Source organism: Pleurodeles waltl, chromosome 7, assembly GCF_031143425.1.
Source record: "Pleurodeles waltl isolate 20211129_DDA chromosome 7, aPleWal1.hap1.20221129, whole genome shotgun sequence".
Classification (NCBI taxonomy): Eukaryota; Metazoa; Chordata; class Amphibia; order Caudata; family Salamandridae; genus Pleurodeles; species Pleurodeles waltl.
The window spans coordinates 566682309-566695002 of record NC_090446.1 but is presented as its reverse complement, the minus strand read 5'-3'; positions in this window follow the sequence as shown (position 1 = coordinate 566695002).

Genomic DNA, 12694 nt, shown 5'->3' with positions numbered 1-12694 from the left:
TTTTATGGTTTGCTGGATTCTGTTTTTGCTGGTTTACTGTCTCTGCCCACTTTACCACTGCTGATCAATGCTAAAATGCAAGAGCTCCCTAGGTAAATCATACTGTTGATTGGGTTATCCATAATTGGCATATTTGATATACTGGTAAGTCTCTAGTAAAGTGCACCAGAGGTGCCAAGGGCCTGTAAATCAAATGCTACTAGTGGGCCTGCAGCACGGATTGTGTCTACCACATAAGTAGCCCTGTAAACATGGCTCAGACCTGCCACTGCAGTGCCTGTGTGTGTAGTTGTAAACTGCCAATTTGAGCTGGTATGTGTCCCCACTTGCCAGGCTCAAACCTTCCCTTTTGGTACATGTAAAGCACCCCTAAGGTAGGCCCTAGGTAGCCTAATGGGCAGGGTGCAGTGTATTTTAAAGGTAGGACATGTACTGGTGTCTTTTACATGTCCTAACAGTGAAATACTGCCAAATTCAGGTTTCACTGTTGCAAGGCCTATCTCCCTCATAGGTTTACATGGGGGCTGCCTTTAAATAACTTTAAAGTGCAGATTCCCTTTGAGGGCAGGTAGAAATGTGGAGTTTGGTGTCTCTGAAGTCACAATTTAAAAATACATCTTTTAGTGAAGTTGGTTTTTAGATTGTGAGTTTGAAAATGCTACTTTTAGAAAGTAGGCATTTTCTTGCTTAATCCATTCTGTGACTCTGCCTGTTTGTGGATTCCCAGTCTGGGTCAGTTTGACAGTTGGGCTGCTCACACCACTCCTCTAGACAGTGACACAAAGGGAGCCCTGAAAGGACTGCGCCTGCCCTCCCACAATGCAGTCTCCAACCCTCTGGTGTGTCTGGGGCCTCCCTGGACAAGGAAGAATCTTGCAAACAGTTGAGACTTTGCTTTGAAGTTTGCCAACTTGAAAGGCAGAAAGGGGTATAAGAAGAGGACCCAAACCGCCAGACTTTTAGAATCTTTCTGGAATCAAGAGGAATCTCTACCCAGGAGAAGAGCTGAAGAGCTGGAGGAGGAGTACTGTCCCTTTGCTGTGTTGCTTTGCTGGACTGGCCTGCAGTTGCTGCTTCTGCCTGAAAAAAGTGCTAAGGTTGAACTTTGATGTGTGTCCTGCTTGAGAGAGTTCTCCAAGTGCTTGGATTAGATCTTTCCTTCTGTTGGAAGTCTCAGGGATATCAAAGACTTCAGTTTCCTCTTCCTACAGCACTGGGAACTGTGTGTTTTGTGCTGTTCCAGGAGAAAAAACCACTGCGACGCCATCAACGATGCCGCTGGCCTGCACCGTGACCTGCTGACGGAGCATGGAGACGCACTGCCCGCTTTGCACCGTGACCCTGGTCTCACTGACGCAGTCATCGGACGACTTCACTGAGTCGCTGTTCGCACCACGACCTGTGGCCCCGCACTGTGGCATCGCCTGATCACACCGCAGCCTGGGCATCCCGATGCCGCCCATCATGCTAACACCGGTGCCGCTGCCAGCACCGTGGCCTGTGGACACCGCTTGTGAGGTACACGCATCCCCGGTCCACCAACGCCAGCACCATCGACTCCAGTGTTGTCACCAGGATCCCTGCCTGCTCCGTGGCCTGTAAACACCGCTCGTGAGGGTCACAAAGCACCGTCCCATCCCGCACCGCCGGCTTGGGCCTACTGATGACAGCGCTTCAGCAACAACGACGCCACTGCCTGCACCGTGACCTGGTGACACCGCACGTCGTATTGCCCCACTTCACACCGCAGCCCTGGTCTCACGAAGCCTCTAGACACGTCACTGAGATGCTGCCTGCACCGTGACCTGTGGGCACCGCACGTCGCATCATCCCGCTTCGCACCGCAGGCCCGAAGCCATCCACGCCAGCGCTCCTGACTTCATCAACCAGGAGTTTGATCTGTAACGCGTGGGACTTCAAGGGTCCGATGACCCCTGCACCGACTCCAGAACCAATACTGCAACACCAGGGATGCAGCTCTCCAGAGCTCACCACGAGGATCACGATGCCCTGCAATTCCAAAGGTAAGGTTTGCAGATCTCTCCGACACCGTAGCTGGCCCGCAACGCCACAGCCGGCCTGAACTGTTGGTTTTGTTGAACACAACGCCTTGGTAGCCCCAGGTGGAGCTATTGACCTCAAGGAACTGTATTCTTGAGTACATCTTGCAGAATTCATATTTTTATTATTGTATGTTGGAAGTTTATCATATTTGGTCTTGTTTTATATAGATAAATATTGGCTATTTTTCTAAAACTGGTGTGGTGTCCTTTTGCAGTGTTTTCATTTGTTACTGTGTGTTATGTGCAAATGCTTCACACATTGCTTCTGAGATAAGCCTGACTGCTCGTGCCAAGCTACCAAGGGGGTGAGCAGGGGTTAACTGAGCAGGTATCTCCCTTATCCTGACTAGAGTGCGGGTCCCTACTTGGACAGGGTGCACACTGACTGCCAACTAAAGACCACATTTCTAACAGTGTGTATATGTATGTATATTTGTGCGTGCTGTGAATGGGTGTGTGCGATGTATTTGCTTGTGAATGGTGGGTGTATGTGTGCACGCTTGTGAATGCATGAGTGTGCATGAAGATGGACATGTGTGAGGATGTGTGTGCATGTTTGGCCCGCCGCCCCCCTGCTCGAATTACCAACCGCCTCTGGAACTTATCGTTGTGTAATTCTAAGACAATCTAGATGGGGTCACTACGATGTTGCAGAAACTAATTATGTCTGAGATAAGAAAAGAAAAACAATAACCTTGTGCCTCTCTGCCAGTGCTCAGCCTAAATGTGACTTGCTTTATTCGGTAGTCCAGTAACACCTTTATGGAATGCCCTGGTCATAACAGGGGCAACACGTGTTGTTGGTGCTGCCCAAAGAGGGCCACACATACGAATAAATTAATACCATAGGTAGAGTACATTGTTAGGCAGGAATCCTGGTGCTAAAGAGAGATGGAACATATGTAGCAGATTAATCAGGTTTTAAGATTCTTCCAAAAGATTGTTCCATAGAATTAGTTAGGAAGTTTGAGTTAGGCCAATGCTTTCGCTGTTCCTTCGATTTAATGACTTCTTTGTGGCAGCATGACCTACATTTTAAGCTGCTCACATTCTCAAGCCTATCACTTACTCAGCTTGAACAACTTTGCAAAAATGTGGCTGCTACTCAAACACCATCATCATCCCAAAAACACAAACGGTGGTTTAGGCACCTAAAGTCTTTGGGCTGACAAAAGAAAAGCACTGGGTGCACTTACTGTCAAAATTATCGAGTCTCTGCAGCTGATAAGGAGTAGAGACAGGGAAAGTCAGACAATGCCTAATTTGTAAATAAAGAGGTGCTGGTGCCCTAAGCTCTCCTCTGAAACACATGGCTGCTGCATTTAAATGTGCTAGTACAGCATACCGAGGTAGCGTAATCCTAATGCCATCTCTGGCCTTTTTAATCCATTTACAGCAACTCCCTGCCTCTTCAGCTCACTCTTGCAGCTTTCTGCTTTCTCCCTTTGTGACGCTTTTTCGTTTTCCTCTTTCTCTGCCTTTCCCCTGTGTGCCTTTTGCTCGCAGTAAATGACTGATGCAGAAAACTAAGGGGCCTATTTATATGCCCCTAGCGCCACCATGCGCCACATTAACATAATTTATTTTTAAATTAATGTGGCTCAACGAGGCCAAAATCCCCACGCTGTATTTACAGACTGGCGCAATGCATGCATTGTGCCACTCTGTAACCCTTTGCGCTACATTATGCCTGCGCCAGGAATAATGTATGCAAAGGGGGCGTTCCCCCGTTAGGGGAGCTGGAAAAATAGCATCAGGAAATCTATAGGATTTCCTTACGCCATTTTTTATGGCACTTTTAATGCCTGCTCAAGAGCAGGCATTAAAAGGGGCCTTCCATTCTTTATAAATGGGGCCCTATGTACTCTGGTGGAGTAGCACCAATATTTTGGCGTTACTCCTGTAGAGTACATCAATAGCGTCATGAAAGATGACGCTATTGCCCCCTACACCTTGCACCATGGCAGTAGGGGGGTGCTAAGGGGCGCAGGGAAAGTGGTGCTCAGTGCAGCACCACTTTCCATAAATCTGCCCCTAAGTGCCGGCCCTCAGAAATAAGTGCCAGTGCCCAGCACTGGAAACCACCAGCTCAAATTAGGTATTGAAGTCAGGTGAAGAAATACCCCAGTTAAGTGGCAGTTCAATATTAATTTTGGAATAAAAGCAGCATATGAATCATATTGGCTATTGACCTTCACTTTGACTAGAACAAGTCTGTCCACTTTTCCACAGGCACAAAGATTTACCATCATATGGAAAGAATGCTCTGGTAATACAAAGCTATTGTACATATTTTTTTTTTTTTTTTTTTACCATGCACAGTTTTATGCAAAGGTTTCCCCAAAATGATGGACACTGAATTTTTATTGTGGCAGGACATCAATAAATCAAAGCAACTCAATAGTACCTTTCATAAGGAAACACTATTCTAGGCACTTGTGTTTGTAAGAAAAAAATTATTATCTGTAACTACAGTTCTCCATCAGTGGTATCATTCACAGATTCACATACTTGAATTTTTCCCTGAAGTCAAGCACAGAAGTCTTAGTAATCAATGTAAACATTGTGGACATCTACTCTAAAGCAACACTGAGGCAGGAACAGACTATGGCCCTCATTATGACCTTGGCGGTAAATACCAAATAGCGCCGTGCTGACTGCTGCCAGCATACCGCCACAGAGGCGGACTTCCGCACGCCACATTATGACACATACATACAAAATTTACAGAAAACACCCACAACTACCAATCCGTCAGTCCCACTGAAGGTGATTAACTGTCTGAACTACCACCCATACCGTTCTGCACCAAAACAACATCCTCCAAATAATGTCCCACGAATCACCACAGCAGACATTCAACAATGGTAAACCATTGGCGGTGAACACCGCGGCGGCGGATAAGGCCACCCAAAAACAAAACAAGATTGTCTAGAACAAAAAAACAAACCTGACAATTACACACACACACCAACAGCACTATAAAACACACACCCACAATCCTTTGCTAACATGAAAAGACCCCAATAGTTAGCCATGCAAATCACAGAGACAACTTCACACACACACACCACAACCACCCATTCATCCGTCACACACCCCACACCCCACACCCCACCACATTACTCAACTTCCTCTGCACAACACAACACCCATGTCCCCACAAAGGCACTCCTGTTTCACTGATGAGGAGTTACGGGTCCTGGTTGAGAAAATACTCAGGGTAGAGCCACAGTTGTTTGGAGCACAGATCCAACAGATATCCATTGTCAGGAAGATGGAGCTATGGTGGAGGATCGTGGACAAGGTGAGTGCCGTGGGACAGCATCCACGAACAAGGGATGACATCAGGAAGAGGTGGAACGACCCACGGGGGAAGGTGAGTTCCATAGCAGCAAGGCACCAGCTTGCCATCCAGAGGACTGGCGGCGGACCCCCACCTCCTCCTCCCCAGCTGACAGCATGGAAGGAGCAAGTCTTGGCAATCCTGCATCCTGAGGGACTCACTGGAGTTGCCAGAGGACTGGACATTGGTGAGTCAACATTTACTACCTATCACCCCCTCATACCTGCATGCCACAACTGCCCCTCACCCTGACACCCATAACTCCACTCCATCCCACACAGTGCACCACCTCAATTAACAAACCTAAATGCCAAGCCCTCCATGCCATACCCACTGCATGCACATTCCTACAAGCCCTGCATGTACACCCACCACCAATGCATGCACAGCATGGAGAACTAACAATCCCACAATACATCACATACACAAACAAAGGTGGCAGGGCAACAGCAACAATATAGGGGAAACTAGGGATGCAGAATGTGTCACAGACATGTAGCATAATGCACCACTTACATCCACACAGGTGCCCCAGCCAATCTCAGTGGCAGGAGGTGCCAAGGCTACCCGGACCCCCACCAGAAGATGCCTCCAGTGATGACAGCAACTCTGGAGTTCTGGATCTAGATGAACTCCCTGGCCCATCAGTGACCACTGGTCAGTCGGCTACCCAAGCCCACACCCAGTCCACCACAGAGCCTCCCCCCTCAGTATCCAACACCACAGCAGCCACCCAACATCCCCAGAACTCTGTCCTCAGGACACGTCAATCAGCAGTGTGCCCACCTGTACAGGGACCCAAGTCCACATCTCACAAGCAAGACAATGACGGTCCTGGGAACAGTAGCAGTGGGCACACCATTCTGGGGACACAGGCACAGGGAGCCGGAGACACTCGGAGGACAGCTGTGTGCCAGGGGGAGGACAGGTCCAGGGAACCGACTGTCCAGGAGGCACTCACTTATGTTCTGAGAGCTTATAAACAATCACACGACAAGATGGGTCAGGTGATAGACATCATGCAGGAGAACCAGTGGCTGCAGTAGGAACACCACCATGAGATCAAGAAAGAATTTCAAGCCCTGAACACCACCATAGTCTCCATTGCAGGGGTGCTGGGTGATATGGCCATCGTCATCAGGAAGTACACATCACACCAGTGGGCACCTTCCACTAGCCAGTCAACTGACCAGCCCTCTACATCTGCTGCAGCTAGTGGACAGGAGGCCCTGCCACAGGACCCACAGGCCACCAGCACCCCTCCCCCTGCAGAAGGTGAACCACCCTGAAAACGTTCCCTGCGAGCCAGACAGACACCAGAGACACTTGCCAAGATGAAGACCACCACCAGGAAATGAGCCCCTCATGAATGTCCCCCTTGTGTTCCACTGTGTCACCTTGTCCACTTTTAACTGCCATTGCTCCCTTTTCTATGGACCCTTGGACACTGGACCTGTGCTACAAACAGACTGGCCCACAACACTGGACTATTCCCAACCACCACCCCACTCCATTGCACTTCCCATTGTAGAACAATTTTCAATAAACACCCTTGGACACAACTTGAGTAATAGTGCTTTATCTACAGGTAATGTACAAAGTAATGGACTGTAATGAACTGCATGATCCTGTGCAAATGTCCAGTAACATGTTGATCCATCCAACAAATGTGTCTGTACACATAACAGCAGTACACTGTTAGAACAATGCCAACATCTGCAATAAGGGAAGGCATAGGTGACAGTCAGGTGGGATGCAAAGGGAATGACTGGCATTATGCTGCAGTCACACTGTACAACACTAAAATGTAGAACTGTTTAGTTCAACAGTCTTACCTGAGTGTCATTGGAGGTACTGCTGGATCAAATGTGACCTGTTGTCCACATCCTCCTCCTCTCCACTCTCCTCAGTGTCCAATGCTGCTACAGCTACATTGTCGCCCCCCTCCTCCTGCAGACAGGGCACATGCCGTCTAAGGGCCAAATTGTGCAACATGCAGCACACAACAACAATTCTGCAGTCCTTTTCAGGAGAGTAGCAGAGGGATCCACCTGCCAGATGGAGGCACCTGAACCTAGCCTTCAGGAACCCGAAGGTCCTTTCTACAACCCTCCTGGTATGCCCATGAGCATCATTGTATCCATTTTCAGCCCCTGTTCTCGGATTCCTAACACGGGTCATGAGCCAGGAGAGGTTTGGGTAGCCGGAATCACCTGCAAGAAGTAAGGGACACACATCAGCCCTGCACAATGGCATGAGCTATGACTCCTGAAGGCATACACTCACAAACATAGGGTGGCGATACAGACTCACCCATTAGACACACTCTGTGCCTCTGTAGTTGTGCCATCAGCTGTGGGACACTGCTATTCCTCAGAACAAAGGCATCATGCACCAATCCTGGATACTTGGCAGTGATGTGGGAGATGTACTGGTCAGCCAGGCACACCATCTGGACATTGAGTGAGTAGAAACTCCTCCGATTCCTGTACACTTGTTCATTGGCCCTGGGGGGGACTAAGGCAATATGGGTCCCGTTGATGGCCCCAATAACATGTGGTATATGTCCCATTACATAGAATCCTGCCTTCACAGTGGGTAAATCATCTACCTGTGGGAATGCGATGTAGCTGCACGTGTTTGAGCAGGGAAGACAATACACTTGCAAGCACAATAGAGATCATTGGCTGTGACATCCCTGCAGACAAGTCCACTGTCACCTGGAAAGAGCCTGTTGCCAGGAAATGGAGCACTGAGAGTACCTATACAAGAGGGAGGCTGTGGTGTTACGGATAGCAGGTAGCAGATCAGGTTCCAATTGTTCACGCATCTCTGTGATTGTGGCCCTGTCCAGACAATAGATGAGTATAATATGCCGGTCCTCCAGTGTAGCAAAGTCTGTACACCAGTGTATGCCTCCTCCTATTCCTCTGCAGTGGTTGGTACCTAAGGGACCCAAATTTAAGAAAGGAGTGACAACAGGAACCATGAACACACTACAGCCATGTACGCAGAGCATGCTTGTATGTTGGACACTAGAATCGTGTAGGTGAGTACATTCGACTACAATGACGCACTAATTAATCTGTATATGTGTACCAGCATTAGAAAATGGCACCTGCCTGTCCTGTATTCATGGACAGGTGGAAGTGACCTCACTCCGCTGGCTTTAGCGTCATGGCAGAAGGCGGTCTGCACCACCGTGCAATTCCTCATTGGCTAACATGGACCTCTATGGCTAATGGGAACCAATGATGATCAACGCCGGCGGTGACCGTGTTCACCGCAGCGGACATGACCGCCATTTCCTTTCTATCACTTCACTTGATTCCTGACTTTCCACATGACAATATCTCCACTGCATGTGCTGCTGTGACCTGCGCCTGGAACCTGCCATGGCTTGTGCAACAGGGGAAAGGGCCCCAGCCTTCACATCGGAGGAGTTGGAGTGCCTTGTGGGGGGGTCCTACCCCAGTATGGGCAGTTGTATGGGCCTCCTGACCAACAGGTGAGTACACCATGGATAAGTTGCATGCGACATGACTGCATGGAGATGTGCGTGTGTGCTGGCAGTGTGTCATGTGTGGGGGAGTATAGCTGGTGGCAGCGTTAATGCAGGGGTATGGGTCATGTGTGTGCCTGATGAGGGGAAATGCTTTTTGGGTCCCATATGTGTGACAGGCTGGATTGTCAGGTTCATGGTGTCCCGCCTTCTGTGTTTCCTCTGCAGGTTAGCGCTCATCAGAAGAAGGGGTTGTGACATGCCATCGCCAAGGATGTGCAGACCATGGGTGTCTATAGCAGGTGGAGCACCCACTGCAGGAAACGGTGGGAGGACCTGAGATGCTGGGTCCGGAAGACCGCGGAGGCCCAGCTGGGGATGGCCTCCCAACGAGGGAGAGGTGCCCTTTGGAACCTGACCCCCTGATGGCCCGCATACTGGCGGTGGCCTACCCAGAGCTGAATGGGCGCTTGAGTGCATCACAGCAACCACAAGGGGGTGAATACAGTGTGTTTGTCAACCATCTCTGTTGCCTGGCATGGGATTTGGGTGCAGCATACTAGTTAATCGATGCCACAATATGCCAGTTCAGCTATTGCTGTGTGGTCCAGCTCAGGTTAATAGGGTGGAAAGCATGTATTAGATAGCTATGTAGGTGGCTTCCCATGACAGACAGGGCTTAGCTGGTCCCAGTTGGTGTGTAGCTGGCAGTGTTTGGCTCATATCCGCTGTGGTACTTGGCCAATGGTATGCCACTGTGGTCCATACTGCCCATTCTCAGTGTCAGTTTGTGACAGTGATGTGTCTGCCATCTGTGCTGTTGGTGCTGAGATTGACCCTGTGCTCCCTTTCTCTCTCTCCCTCCTCATCCTGTCCATGTGTGCATTAGCATCATCTGGTGAATGAGCTGGGGCACTGGCGTGTGAGGAAGCTGCAGCCCTCGGAACCCAGGAGGCAGAGTCCACCGACGCCGAGGGGACCAGTGGGATGGAGGGCGAGGGGAGCACCACGGCGGGGACAGAAGGTGACACCACTGACTCTGATTCGTCCTCCGATGAGACCTTCCTGGTGCTGGTGGACCCCTCTGGGACCACCCCAGCTACAGGCTCTACCGCCACCGCCGTACCAGCACTGCCCTCCCAGTAGCCCCCCACCGAGTTGCCTGTGCCTGCTTACCCAGGATGGTGGGCATCTCCTATGCCCCAGGCACATCAGGCCCTGCCCCAGTCAGCCCTGCTGCCATCGGTGAGGAGGATATTGACCTACTGAGATCCATCTCTGTAGGGCAGCCAACCATAGTGAGTGACATCCAGGGGCTGGCATCCCAGATGCAGCAAAGCAATGCCTTCCTGGAGGGCATCCACTGTGGGATGGCGGCCCTACAGAGATTGTTCAGGCTCTGGCCTCTTCACTGACGGCAGCCAGTGTCCCTGATTCATCCGTCCCCCCTACAAGTACCACTACCCAGTCCCATTCTCCTCACCCCCAACCCATCCCACGCACACATTCTGACAAGCATGCACCCAAAACAACACACAAGACTTACACAGACAAACATAAGCAGCACACTTCAGTCCACAAGCACTTACACAGCCAACAACCAGATGCACACACATCATCCACTGTCTCCACTATCTCCCCCTCCTCCTCCTCCCTCAGTGTCACATCCGCACCCACACCTGCATGCAGTGCATCAACAGTCCCTGAACCTGCCACCTGCACAGCCTTGCCCACAGTCACCACCACCACCTCACCCGCAGACGTGCACCCCACACACCACATGTGCAGTCACCACCTCATACAGCACACCCACCTAACTTGCAGACACCACCACAACATCCATCCGCACAGCATGTTTGTCCTCCCCCACCCTGTTTGCCCCCCTCCAGTGACACACACGCTTGACTCAGACCCCCAACAGCCATCCACCTCACACACGCACACTGCCCATGCATCTGCACCCAAGTCCAGCACACCTCCTCCCCCTACAACCACTCCCTCTACCTCCACACCCATCCCTCCTCCCACATCCCGCCCCATTGTCCCTAAGAAGCTTTTCCTTGCTTGCCTTGACCTCTTCTCTCCCCCTCACCTGTCCTGCCCATGACATGAAGGTCACACCACCCCAGCCCAGTACCTCAAGCACCCAGTCTGACACAGCTCCACCCCCAAAGTCTCTAGCTGCCACTAAGGGGCACATGAGTGAGTAGCCGGCCCCCGCACCAAGGCACTCCTCCCCCCCCCCCAAAATAGATAAATCCATGGACAAGGAGGCCCCAGAGAAATCCCTGGACAAGGAGGCCCCAACAAAATCCCTGGACAAGGAGGCCTCAACAAAATCCCTGGACAAGGATGCCCCAACAAAATCCCTGGACAAGGTGGCCCCAACAAAATCAGTGGACAATGAGGTCCCACTCGAAACCATGGCCATGGAGCCCCCACTCAAAACTGTGGCCAAGGAGCAGCATCCGTTACCAGATGCAATGGAGCAGCATCCGGAACCAGAGGCCATGGAGCAGCATCCGGAACCAGAGGCCATGGAGCAGCATCCAGAACCAGAGGCCAAGGAGCAGCATCCAGAACCAGAGGCCAACAAGCAGCATCCAGAACCAGAGACCAAGGGGCACCATCAATAACCAGTGGGCTGGCAGCCCCCTCCTGAACCAGTGGGCATACAGCCCCCTCCAGAACCAGTGGGCAGGAAGCCCCCTCCAGAACCAGTGGGCAAGCAGCCCCCCCCAGAACCACGGGGCAGGCAGGCCCCTCACAATGAGAAGCAACCCCCCATCCACCCCTTTGCCCTCCGAGGTGCCTGCCCATTTCCAACATGATGCCCCTGAACAGTGGAGTCTCGATGTTGTCAGCAGTCAAGTTGGGGCTTGGCCATTGCCCTGTGGGCATTTGTGACTTTAGACTGGCCTTTGGGCCTGCATTTATTTATTTCTGCAGTTGTGCATGTTTTTGCATTTTACATGTTCGTACAAAAGGAATACAGTGGTTGGAACTGTGTATGTGTCCTGGGTTTCTTTACTCCAGGGTTCTGTTACTGTGATTTTCCTCTGCATCTGGCTCTGGGTGTGTGGTGTGTGTTGTGTGTGTCACTATCCCCCCCCACCCTTGTGTGCTAAGCAGCTGTACTCACCGTCGTCGTCTTCATCGGCATTGGTGCTCCATGACGGCCATGGCTTGGTACAGCATCAGGAAAATTTGCAGTTCAGGTTCCAAGGCGGCCGCGGAATCCAGTGTGTCCCTGGAGGTGAGTGTCTCCTTTTAAATGATGTGTTTCTGCCAGGCTTTTGGTGTTGTTGCTACCGCCCCGGAAATCGTGGCAGTGTGCTATCTCATAAAATGGTGGCCGAATCCTTGTCTTCCGCCTGCCTGTAGGTGGCTACCGCCATGTTTGCTGTTCGTACCACGCTGGCGGTTGGTGTGGTACATTGGCTGTCTATGGGAGGGATCACCGCCATGGTCATGATTTGACGGTCATTACTGCCAGCCTGTTGGTGGTGATACCGCCACATTAACCCTAGCGGTCAGAAGACCGCCAGGGTCATAATGACCACCAATATGTTGCCTATTCACTTCATTTTATGACTCAAACATCGACCAACGACGTGGAGAGACACAGAACTCCATTGTGCTCCAGATATTCAACTGATCAGACTATATAAGAACGCTACCTAACAAAAACCTCAGAAGGGGAGTTATGAGGGTTGCATGCAAATCGGAGAACTTTAGGTACATATAAGTAACTTTTTATTTTACAGCTTTGGACTTTCACAG